Here is a 12259-nt window from a genome sequence, read left to right as displayed (position 1 = left end):
CTTCAGGAAGAACAGTTGCAATGACCAGCCACTCCTTTCAGCATGAAATACTGGAACAAATATTTCCAGTTGAAGGTAGAAAGAACAGTAAAGTTGTCCTTGTACTTAAGTATGTGATTAAGCACTGTGCCTTGAGGGGGTTGGGGGAATGGGTGTATCATCATCATCAGTAATCTGTCAGACAACAGGTCCACAGTCTCTTCCAAAACAATTCCTCCACTTAATGCGATCTAGAGCTTTCTCCTTCAAATGACAGTATCCTCTTCTGTCCCCAAGGTCATCCAGCATCTTCTTACGTCTTCTTCCTCGTCTTCTTGTCACTTCTATCCGCCCCTCTATCTTTCCTTCAATAACTTCTTTTAGAAGGCAGTTTCTGCGTAAAACATGACCAATCCAATTAGCCTTCCGTTTTCTTATTTCATGTAGGATATTCCTCTGCTCACTGACTCTAATTAACACTTCTTCATTTCTCACATAATCGGTCCAACTGATCTTCTCCATCCTTCTCCAACACCACATTTCGAAACTTTCCAGATGTTTCTGATCTACTGCCCTAAGTGTCCATGTTTCAGCCCCATACAGAGCTATGCTCCAAATGTAGCATTTCACTAGTTTCTTCCTCAAATTTAAGTCCAGTTTGCTGGTAAAAAGATTCTTCTTGCTAAATGCAGCTTTTGCCATGGCAATCCTGGATTTAATTTCACTAGTACACCTTGCATCATCTGTTAACAAACTACCCAAATATTTAAAACATTTCACATTCTCCAGTTGTTTTTGGTGTAAATGGGTGTACAGCTCCACCATTATTGACATCTGTACTGGATGGAGGCGAAGCAGTCAGCTTCAAACCCCTGTCACTTTACTCCCAGGGATAGAGTCCCTGCTACCCATTGCATAGGAGACTCGGTGAGCCCCAGAGCTGCTCTGGGTGCTATGAAGAAAAGAAAAATTTCTTGCCCCTGCTGGGAATCCAACACAAATCATTCAATCTGTAGCCTAGTCACTATACAAACTGGGCTGGCAGTTAAATTGCCTTATTACAATATGATGTAAAGACAGGTAAGTGTGAGTTTGATTTGTTCTGATAACAGTGAAAACAGCACAGCAGCCACGAGCAAACCCTGGACGATATAAAGAACCTCCACATCAAGATAGCCAGGTGGCACAGTATCTGCCCTATATAAGAGAGACGATGGGAGGATGAACACTAGCCTGCATGGTTTACGAATTTTAATTATTGACAATCTAAAAAACTTTTAATTAGCATCAGGGAATTTTATACAGTTTTTTAAAGGACTTTACATTCCCAGGAAGCTGCTGTGTTTGTGAAATGTTCTATTCTGTGTACTATGTATTGTAGCATATAAGTGTACGTACTTTACATGTAAACAAATTATGTGATGGTGGTTTCCTATTTGTAGTGATGTTTGCCCTCTGAAGATGGTCCACAGAGACCGAAACATGTAAGGGTGTTGTTTTTATGTAGTAAAAAACTTACAGGTCACATTGGACGGAGTGATTTATAATTGTAAAGGTAAGTGTGACGTTTAAATATTTGGGAAGAATGGAACAAATCAAATTACATCATGAAGAACTGTAGATCAGATTAAATTGAGGGAATGCTTATGGCCATTCAGTTCAGAATGAATGTGAAGTTTAAAATACCTAACAAATTTAGAGTGTCTGAGAACACCATGCTAAGGAGAATGTTTGGACCTAAGATGGAGGAGATAGCAGGAAGCTGGAGAAGAATGCATACCAAGGAGCTTCATGATTTGTACCCTTCACTAAATGTCGCTAAGGTGATGAAATCAAGGAGAATGAGATAATGGGCCATGTAGCAGGCATGGGATCAGAAATGCATGTAGAATGTTGGTCTTAAAATGTGAATGGGAAAACTGACCTACTGCAATATGACGCTGTATTGTTTGATAGATGATAGCACCATCTGGGAGGAACCTCCTGCCTCACACTTCTCCACCCTGAAGATGGGGGAAGCAGATCCTTATACACAAATGCTGGTACCTATTTGTGACAATACACAGGGTCACACCCAAGAAGATCAAAATCCTAGTATACCTGCTAAGAGAACTTCAGATCACTCATACCAGAGAGAGGAGACCACTTGGAAGACCTAGTCATGCGAAGGATTGATAATATTGTATGAAAGTGATATTAAAGAAATAGGGTGGGAGGATGTGGACTGCATTCTTGTGGCTCAGAATATGGTCCAATAGGAAGATCTGGTGAACATGGTGATGAAAGATGGGTGATTTCTAGAGTAGGTGAGTGTCTGTTTAGTTCTCAAGAAGGACTGCTTCATGGTGTAATTTGTTAGTTATTAAAACCATTATTACGAGTCATTAAGAAACTACTGATGGTTTCTTTTTGGCAGCCATACAAACAGCAAGTGATTGGTGTGATGGTTACTTACTGTTACTGAATAGCTTGATGCACATTCCATGTATTTCAGCCTATATGGTGTGCAATCTGGCAGTCTGAAGATTAATAAACAAAACATTTTGTTACTATTTGTGGCAGTGTACATGAAGATCACTAACTTCTGGAACATGACATGGTGTAGTTTGGTACAGGCCTTGTTTTAAGACATGGCTTTTGGGTTGTGAGGATCAGAAGTGAGAAGATGTGTGGCAGGAAGTAGCAGGGCAGGAGTTTAATCTGCATTTTGGGTAAGCAGGAAGGTAATGCACTCTTAAGTAAGTCCCTGCTATAAGCCATACACACTGTACAGTCCTTATCTCAGTCGACTCAACCAGATCCACTGTGCATGTCTTGAGAACTGCCATGTCTGAAAACTTGGACAGTAGGTAAATACCAGTGTTTCTCATGTACTTGGTGCTGTCATCTTCAGAATAGAGTAGAAGGAAGTAGATGCCTCTGAAACATTGCTACCTATGTACCAAATTACATTGTGTCACATTGCAAGTAACTGCATTTTCACAAGGGTTTTTATGTTCATAATTATCAAAGATGCAATTCATGTGCTCACCATAATAGTCCAACCCTTGTACATCAAATATGATTCTGTTAAATCTAAATAAATTAATGTTTGCCTCATCTCCTGCTGTGCTTTAAGCATTGTATATTAATACTGAGGGTATTGAGGAGAATATTTGGACTGAAGAGAGATAAAGCGACAGGAGGCTGGAGAAAAATGCATAATGAGGAGCTTAATAACTTGTATTCTTTGCCAAGTATATTAAAATGATCAAGTCTGTCTATGTAGGGATAATGTGGACGGGCTGTGAAGTTGACCACTCATCATAAACTGCCGAGTTTAAGAATGTGTTCATCTTCACTGCCACATGGCATCTTCATAGCATACAAGTTTACGTGCTGTTTTCTCGAGACAGCCTCATCTCATCTCTGACTCTGGTTCCTGCTTGATGTAGTTTGGTCATTTGGAATGTCTCTTTCTTTCAGTATAGCTATATATTATATACATTATAAGTAAAAAAAAAAGTAAAGGTATCCTGGTAACAGGCTGTGGGGGCCCATAGGATTGTGAGATGTTGAGGTTCCCACATTTTCTAGACAATTGGCTCACAGATGGCGGTAAGGTTGTAAGCCTTATGCTCCGGCCATCCTTTACCCCCATGAATATACCTGGTATTCATTTCTGTTAGAGATTGAGTTGACCCCAGGCCCATAGTGCGACCGGAAGGATTAATTAAATTGAAAAAATTAACCTCATCGGGATTCGATCCCGCGACCTTCCGGGTTGTAGCATAGTGCCGAAACCAACTGCGCTAAATTCGACATTATATATTGGTTTAATTATAAAATTTAATTTTAAAAAGAAATGACACCTGTAGGAGAATTCACAAATTAAATTGAGAAAGTGCTCAAAACATTTATTTTCATTTGTAGATATAATCGTTGGTTGTTTTATATGCTCTTCGTTTTTATCGAAGCCGTCGTTGAAAATGATAAGGGATGGGGGAGAACAAATATCTTGCCGTGTTACCATATTGTTCACTAATTATTTTAGACAGGGTAGTTGTATGAAGATTGGATGGTAACGGATATTAGGAACTAAAACCTGAATCGATGTCTCTATCGAGATCGATTCTCTGATTTTCATTTGTTTTCCGGCTCTCGGCGCGGCAGAACATACAGCTGTTGCGGTGGGTGTTTCAGTGAAATATGTTTTATAGTGGTAGTTTTGATTTCCTAAACAGTGCCCGATCAAGAACTTGAGATAGACAGTTACGGCGAAATGTGGGTTTCGTTGGGAGTGGGCAGTTACTGAGTTGCAGGGAATCGCAAATTAACAGGTAAGTTGTCTGGACATGGCAGTGTGCAAGCTATACATATCTACTTGTCTTGGTTATGAGAAGCACTGTCTACTACAGTACTGTAGTATGAAGATTACGTAAGATGAACTATGCTCAATTATTACTGGTTTGGCCAAAAATTCCCTTTCCGTCTTTCGGAAGTAATATCAAATTTTACTCCTTTTTTATTTAGTCTCTGCAGTTATAAATATTTAAATGTAAGACGAAAAGGTACAGACCATTTTATCAGTAAATACACAATTATACGCCATGTTTATAAAATGAAACATACTTCTTAACCTACTTTCCTTATTTTGAAAAAGAAAATAGTAGGATAATGAGATCACCTCGCTTTCTGTGTGTCCTCCCCTGACTTCTGAAGGCATCGATCTATCTTTATGAAACTTGGTGTTTATAACGTGTCACCTGAACCTTTTCAACGACTTAATTCATGAATCCCTCCCATCGATAGTACCAACACCGATGGCTCTCAAATTGTGTTGCTTTATTGACTTTTTGCTTGTATCAGATACTCAAATTATTGTGAGCGGAAAGTAGACGATTAATTTTTCCTCGAACTGCTATTGTATAGAAAAAACATTATACCGATAGAAAGTAGTAAAGCCTGTACCTAATACAACATGTTCGTTTGTCTTTTTATATATATATATATTGCTGCATAAGAGTCTTGTTTTGTATGCATATATCAGAATCTTGTACAGTAATATATTTTGAGCATCATGTTGCGTTGATTGTATTTCGATCTCATTTTCACAGATTTTGTTTAATGCTCAGATGATTGTGTGGTTTTTTTCCGAAGTGCCATTACATAGCGCTGTTTCAGTTCATTTTCGGCCAAAACACGGCCATTGTATACAATTAACTGTTGTTGCAATAATCGGTATTTACTTAATAATCAGCCTCACGATAAAGTATTTGTTGCCAGCCTGTTTCGGCGTTGTTGTATAATTATGAGACTGACGATGTTGTAATTATTTCTCTTGCCGATATTTCGTTGCTTTTGTCACTGCCCAGAACTTACTCGTTATATCAATGTAAGTAACCCGTTATGTCTCAGTCAATGAATATAATGGTGTGTCGTTAATGGCTTAGAAATATGACATAATGAGTTCTGTCAGACGCAGAAATGCGGTGTAAGAGAATGGTACAAGTGTACAGTGCACATCTATTTCCCCCTCATTTATTTCGCCTTTGATTACTGCTTAGTTCGTCGTAATAACAGCGTTTGTGTGAACTGTGCCGTAATTCGGCTAACGCCTGTGTCGGTTGGAACACTATGTTATAAGCCGGAATGTCATCCAACATGAAGAAGGCTTGAAATAAGCTTGATGCCTACTTCATGCTGGTTTCTTGTTTGGCCTACTCTTCACCCATGGCCATAGAGGCGACATGTTCCTGCGAAATGTCGGTTGACTTTCAACAAACTCCACCGCGCCATAGCTTTGTTGTTTGATTATGATTGTATAAGGAAGCAGTTCTGATACTCATACAAATACACCGAGTGGAGAAGTTTCAAAGAATGTGGTTCGTATAGGAGCCACAATGCATTAAGGGGTTGAATGACTGCAATGATAGGGCGCGAGCATATAAGCGGGCACGGAGAAATAGTGAACTGTCTTGCTGATCGAGCTGACGAGGCTGGAATGAATTGGAGATTACTTCACAAGATCCCCGTATAGATGACATTAACGTGTTCGTGTGGTTGTGTTAGTGATATCGTCCGCGCAATGCAGGAACAGCAAATGCCACGGCGGTAATTAGATTATACTGCGACTGATTACATTGAAATAGTTTCTAGCTCATTATTCATCAATCCTGTTTTTCGAAACTGTACGAACTGAAGCACTGACGCCGTTATAAGATGGACGCCAGAGAGACAATGGTTTGAAATGGAAGAAAATGCTATTCAAATGCCACTGCACTAATGTACTGCGTGCGGTATATAAAGTAGGATGCTCCATATGCTTAACTACCTGCGATTTTTCCGGTATGGGGGGGACGATTTCAGTATCTCAAAACATACCGTCGAATATTAGGGTGATCTTTAAATAACTGACTCGGAAGGATTCGGCAGGACTCTATCGAAGAATTTGGATGGAGTGACTAAGGAAGACAACGAAATTCCAAAGGACAGACGATGTATTGGCTGAGAGTCGAACTGAACACAACCCTTACCGCTACACCCATCTGCTGTTTCACATATCCTGTTAAGGTAAAAGTAAAATTGTCTCTGTGCTTAACTAATTAAACACAACGCATAGAAAGCGTATGGGGGAGTGAATGTATAGATCCACATCTTGACCTCGGCACTAGTTGGAAGTGAGTGGTCAGCTACACGCCCGGTCGCTTTTTCCCTGGGGAAAGAGACCCCGATACCTATTGGATAGGAGGTTGCGTGAACCCCAGAGCCAGTCTGGACTACCTGGAGAAGAGAAAGTTCTTGACGCTAACGGGACTCGAACTCTGACCTATCGATCGCTCAGCCCGTAGCCACTCGCTATACCGACTGTGCTATCCCGGCTCCTCATATATCCTGTTACAAACAAGAATGTTCCAGTCACATGATTTTGAAATAAGATCTGTGATTGACAGATCTTATCAAGAGCAGAGGCGTGTTCGTAAAATATACAGTGATAAAATATCTTTCAGACGTTTATAGAACGTAGGGGCACTCTGTAGCGTATTTTGTTGAGGCACTATTCCATAAGCTGTAAGGTCGCGGGTTCGATTCCCGATGAGGTCATTGGATTTCTCAATTGACCTAATCCTACTAGCCGCGCTATGGCCTTGGGGTCGACTCAGCCTCTAATAGAAATGTGTACGAGGAATCTTCCTGGGGGGTAAAGGGCGGGCGTAAGGGCGCGTAAGGCTGACAACCTCACCGCCATCTGTGAGCCGATTATGAAGAAAATGTGAAAGCCTCCACATCTCACAACTCTATGGGCATCCACGGCCTGTTACAGGAGTACGTTCCACTTTTTTTTCTTCACAGAACGTAACTGAGATACATTTTTTTTTTGTCACGTACCGATTTTTGAATTATGAGCAGTTTATGATGAACTGCACTTGAGGTTACCGCGGGGGTGAGTGTGAGGAAGACTCTTGTGGGATGTGACAAAGTGTACTCTAGTAAAAGTTTACTGACGTTTCGAAGGAAAATACTGCTTCCAACTTTAGGATCGAAGAATAAAGAGAAGAAATAAGGAAAGAAGCAAGGGACTTGCTTGATTGGCTTACTCTTCGAATCTGAAGATTGATATAGTACATTCCTTCGAAACGTCGGTTAAATTTTACCAGACTTCATGGAGTCAATTTGGTCATATCGACCTCATTCTACTCTCACTGTGTGTACTAAGGTGCAATAAACAGGAATAATGAGAAATTGCACGCTCAGAATACCACTGAAACTGCTTTCAGTTTCCACAAGATGTCTGCCAACCGTCCATACAGGTATCTGCAATGCGCTGCATAAGCTAGGCGGAGATAGTAGGATAGTTCAGGTTACTGCACAGCCTGCTGAGAATTTTTCGGGAAGTCTCTACATATTTTATACAACGCTTCGCGCAATTAACTTCCCTTGCTTTCTCCCACTTCCCTTTCCTGTCCTACATGTTAACGAATGACGCTTCGAAGCCGATTTTTAACACCAACTCCCAGGAGTAACACCAACAAATATTCAAACGTACAAATAAGTTGTGTTTTTTGTATAGTATATTGCACTAAATATGTGTAAACAAGGTAAAGCTATCCTTGTAACAGGCCGTGGAACCTAATAGGGTTGTGAGACGTCGAGGCTCCAAAATTTTCTAGACAATCGGCTCGCAGATGACAGTGAGGTCAGCCTTACGCGCCGGCCGCCCTTTACCCCCCGCAAGATCCCTGGTACTCATTTCTGTTAGAGGCCGAGTCGACCCCAGGGCCATAGTGCGGATGGAAGGACTAGGCCAATTGAAAAATCCAGTGATATCATCGGGATTAGAACCCGCGACCTTCCGGCGTGTAGCATAGTAGTAGTTACAAACTTTATCTTCTTCCTCCTCTTCGCTCCCACTTTTGAGCATGGGGCTGATTTCTCAGTTTCATTGATCATTTTTACAGACGGTAGGACTCCTTGGACGGGTGATCAGCTCGTCACAAGGCGTCTACCTAAACACAGGTCAACACAAACACAGAATAAACGCTTAGTCACACCAAACATCCATGCCTTGTGTGAGATTCGAGCCCACGATCCTGGCTTCCCGGCGAGCGAAGACAGTGCATGCCTCAGACCGCTCGGCTACCGTGACCGGCACAAACTTTGTTTAATGTGTAAAATATGCCTTCGTGTTTCAGTCCTGTAGAGCCGTCATCACAGTCTTGCGTGTTAAAGCGCAGACTGCTTGGCATGTATCAGTTTCTAGCAGTAAGGTTTACCTTTACGTCTCTATGTGAGAGTTACATACAAATTTCCGATAAACTGCGTCGTTGTGTGGATATTCTGGCCTCTATTGGTGTTGCTTTTCTTTTATTGCCAAAATTTCGTGAAGAACATGGGTGATATTATACAAGCAATTGTATAAGCAAGACGCGAATGAGTTTTAAATCCGGTAACGTTTCGGATGAAGGCACAACCTCAATTTGCAGGGTCGAAGGGTAAAGCGAGAAAGTAGAGCTCTATTTGCTGATCGTTTTATTCTGGTTGCTTGCTTGGCTTACAGTTCGATACTGAAGATGGAGGCAGTTTGTTTCTCCGAAACTTCTCTGAATTTCCACCGGGTTACATGACGCTATATCCCAGAAGCTGGTACTGTTAGTATTGTCCGCTAAGAGAACCTCAGAATCAAGTTAAGAGGCCTGTGTTATTTTCATATAGAGTTGCCTGTCACACAAGCTGGATGTGAGCCAGTGCGCCACTGACGACGTGTGAAAAACAGAAGCACAAAAACTCCACCAATACCCATGTTACGACCGGAGGAGTGATTTGCACGCGAACCGGCGCCGGGCTTCATATTATCTCTGTGCATTACTACACATACTTGGCGCCTTAGCGCTTTGCCTGAAATATATGCAGAAGTATATGTGCAAGAGTGGACTAATGCTGTTAACAGGCACAACGCTACTCGTACAGAGCAGGAGTACCACCATTCATTTCGTGCCAGTTCTTCAGTAGGTTAACCTATACATTTCCATGAAATCCATCGCGAAACTGACATATTCCTTCATATGAAGGAATTAACAGTTTTTTTTTTTTTGTAGCGAATGTATAAAAAGATTACTGTTTTAATTTTATGTTCTCATTTTTGTAACTATGGGGTGTGACGAGTTTCTGTGCTAGAGTCACTTTTACGAGTCTGGTTATTTGTTTTGATTATTAATTAGCCTGTAACAGTGCCTTGATTTTTCTGCGAAAATAATTGTGATTGGGGCAAGCAGAAGTTGTACGTCAAAGGGTTAATTATTGTCACGATTTAGGCGTGATTATAGACGGGGTATGGATTGGTGAATTGGTTTATTGACCACTAATACATACCACAAGGAACTACAAACAATAACAGTGATATCGCCCATATTCACGCTTTACAAATTACCACAGTACCCGCTAAGCCTTTTCCTAGCTTGCTGTGTCTTCATCAGCGGTTCCCTGGCAACGGCTCATAACAGTGGAGATTCTTTAGCTTCCCGCTATCAGGTTCTATCTTCACAGCCTCCCGTGCAGAACTCAACTCTCAACTGGCAACTTCCAGGCTGGTAGACATTTCACGCAAAACTTCTTGTCTTCTCTTCACCGTCTGACTTTTAACTCACAACTAGCTGGGTTAGAGTCAGAGTTACTTTACGACTGGCGGTTTACCGTCAATCAGTTCGTCTTGGCGTCAGGCCCCTTGAGGACCACGACCAGAGATTCTTTTTCCCAACTGAACTCTTGCGGTAATAGTCCTTATGTAACATTCTCTCTGACGAGAAGATGGGTTTGTCTCTAATGGATATGCATTTTCGTCAAGTGTACATTTCGCACATATAGCATGTTACTGAAAATTCTTCCTTTTGCACTACACACAAGTCCTCTGTCAGTACAGGCTTTGCAGAGCAGATCATGCCTAACTGATATATCTTCTGCTACAACTTACTAACTGGGTCCAAGTCCAAGTCACATTGCGACTGATGGTCAGTCAGTCAGTAAGTCTTGGTATCGAGCCCCATCTGTAGCTCATGACCAGATATTTATTACAGTTTGGCATTTACGGTCTTGTTTTTTTTTGGGGGGGGCGCCCTCTCTGACGAGAGGACGGGTCTGCCTTTTGTATATGCTGCTGGCCCTTGCCAGTGCAGTCTTTCTCGGGTCTGAGTCCCTTAGGAGCCTTGGGACTCGAGACCATATTTTACTCTCTCAGATTTGAGACTTCTCTTTTCGTCGCCTCCTGCGACTCGCAGGGTCACGGTGGAGGTATTCGACCCCGCCTCCACACAGGGATCAACTGGGTCAAGTCAAAATCAAAGTCACATTGCGACTGACGGTCAGTCTGCCTGTCTTGGTGTCGAGCCCCGATTGGGGCTCATGACCAGATGTTTTTTTTTTCTTTATATGAAATGAAGAAGTATTAATNGTCTGTCATTTGTCAGTCATAGTCTGTGTTAGTAAGTCCATTGTCAGTATTTACATATATTTACAAATTTAATCTTGATTCCTACTTCTACGTACAATATATACAAGGCCTCTGTCAGTCCAGGCTCAGTACCGCAGATTATGTCCTACGTCTAGTAGTATTCGCTACCACTGCAGTCTAGTCACTTGAACGGTCGTATGCCTGACCGCCGCCAAGTTTAAGCCTCTTATACTTTCTGTGTCGGGCTTCGCCTTGTCCGATGTTGCGAACATTCTCATTTTCATGATTTTGTATGACTTCTGCTTGTTTCCTGCATAATTTTGTTATATAGTCATATACGTACGGGATTTTAAATGCCATGTGCAAGTCACGGACCGGTGTACGCCTTCGAAAATTGCCAGTGGTGCGGAGAACCTTGTTTTGCAGGCGCTGCAGTTCGCCTTAGAAGTCAAAGTCAAAGTCACATTGCGACTGACGGTCAGTCAGCCAGTAAGTCTTGGTGTCGAGCCCCATCTGGGGCTCATGACCAGATATTTATTTCTGTTTGACATTTACGGTCTTTCTTTTGCGGGGCGCCCTCTCTGACGAGAAGACGGGTCTGTCTTCTACATATGCTGCTGGCTCTTGCCAGCGCAGTCTTTCTCGGGTCCGAGTCCCTTAAGACTCGCGACCATATTTTACTGTCTCAGATTTGAGACTTCCCTTTTCGTCGCCTCCTACGATCTAGTTGTCTTCAAGATAACTCCTCGGCACGGACCACATAGAAAACACTATTCCCAATAGTGTTTATAGTGTTTATCTATCCGTTGCCTAGAAACGGGTTGCGTAACGTCCTTGTTTATTCGCCTATTACCTAGCAAGGCCTGTACATACTGCAATGTATTTAAGCGACCTTTCTGTTTCAAAACTGTTAACTGAGCTCTTTGACTAAGGATTTATAATGAAACACATATCCAAGAATCATGATGAATTGCCTCTGTGATGGTGTTACTGTAGGGATGGAACGTCCGGTTTGAAGGTATGCAATGCAGAAGGTAACAAGAAAATTCCTCACGCGGTTCATTGTAGCTGCTCAGTGCGTGCCATGAAGCTGACGTGACAAATACGAGATTGGCGGAGGTGAGTCGAGTACTATTGAGGACAACAAGAAAAGAATTTTACAATGTATTTTTTCAAATGAACGAGTTTCTAGCAGAACTCATAAATTCTATTTTCTCGTATCGTAGGGTTTTTATTTTTACAAATTGCGAGTAACTTCGCCCCGCTTCCTCCCATATTCCTTTCCGTTTCTTATCAAATGATATGTCGAGGCCGATCTCCCGCGAATAACCGTCTCATTTCTGCAACGTGCTATAC

The 12259-nt window shown here is 41.8% G+C and overlaps 1 protein-coding gene and 1 long non-coding RNA gene across 2 annotated transcripts in view; both read left to right on the top strand.

Moving 5' to 3' along the window:
• Positions 1-745: 745 nt before the first annotated feature.
• LOC117282312 lies at positions 746-3078 on the top strand. Its single transcript, XR_004513032.1, has 2 exons — positions 746-1059; positions 1535-3078. It is a non-coding gene; the product is annotated as an uncharacterized LOC117282312 (long non-coding RNA).
• A 983-nt stretch (positions 3079-4061) lies between these two features.
• Positions 4062-12259, top strand: part of LOC111864519 (dorsal-ventral patterning protein Sog) — a 270870-nt gene continuing 262672 nt past the window's right edge. The window contains exon 1 of the mRNA XM_023851818.2: positions 4062-4298. The gene's annotated coding sequence lies outside the window, so the exon portion shown is untranslated. The remainder of the gene's footprint in view (positions 4299-12259) is intronic.

The sequence above is a fragment of the Cryptotermes secundus genome, unplaced genomic scaffold (assembly GCF_002891405.2).
Source record: "Cryptotermes secundus unplaced genomic scaffold, Csec_1.0 scaffold960, whole genome shotgun sequence".
In the NCBI taxonomy this organism is placed as follows: domain Eukaryota; kingdom Metazoa; phylum Arthropoda; class Insecta; order Blattodea; family Kalotermitidae; genus Cryptotermes; species Cryptotermes secundus.
The sequence above is the reverse complement of the archived record's forward strand: the minus strand, read 5'-3'. Positions and strand labels throughout refer to the sequence as shown.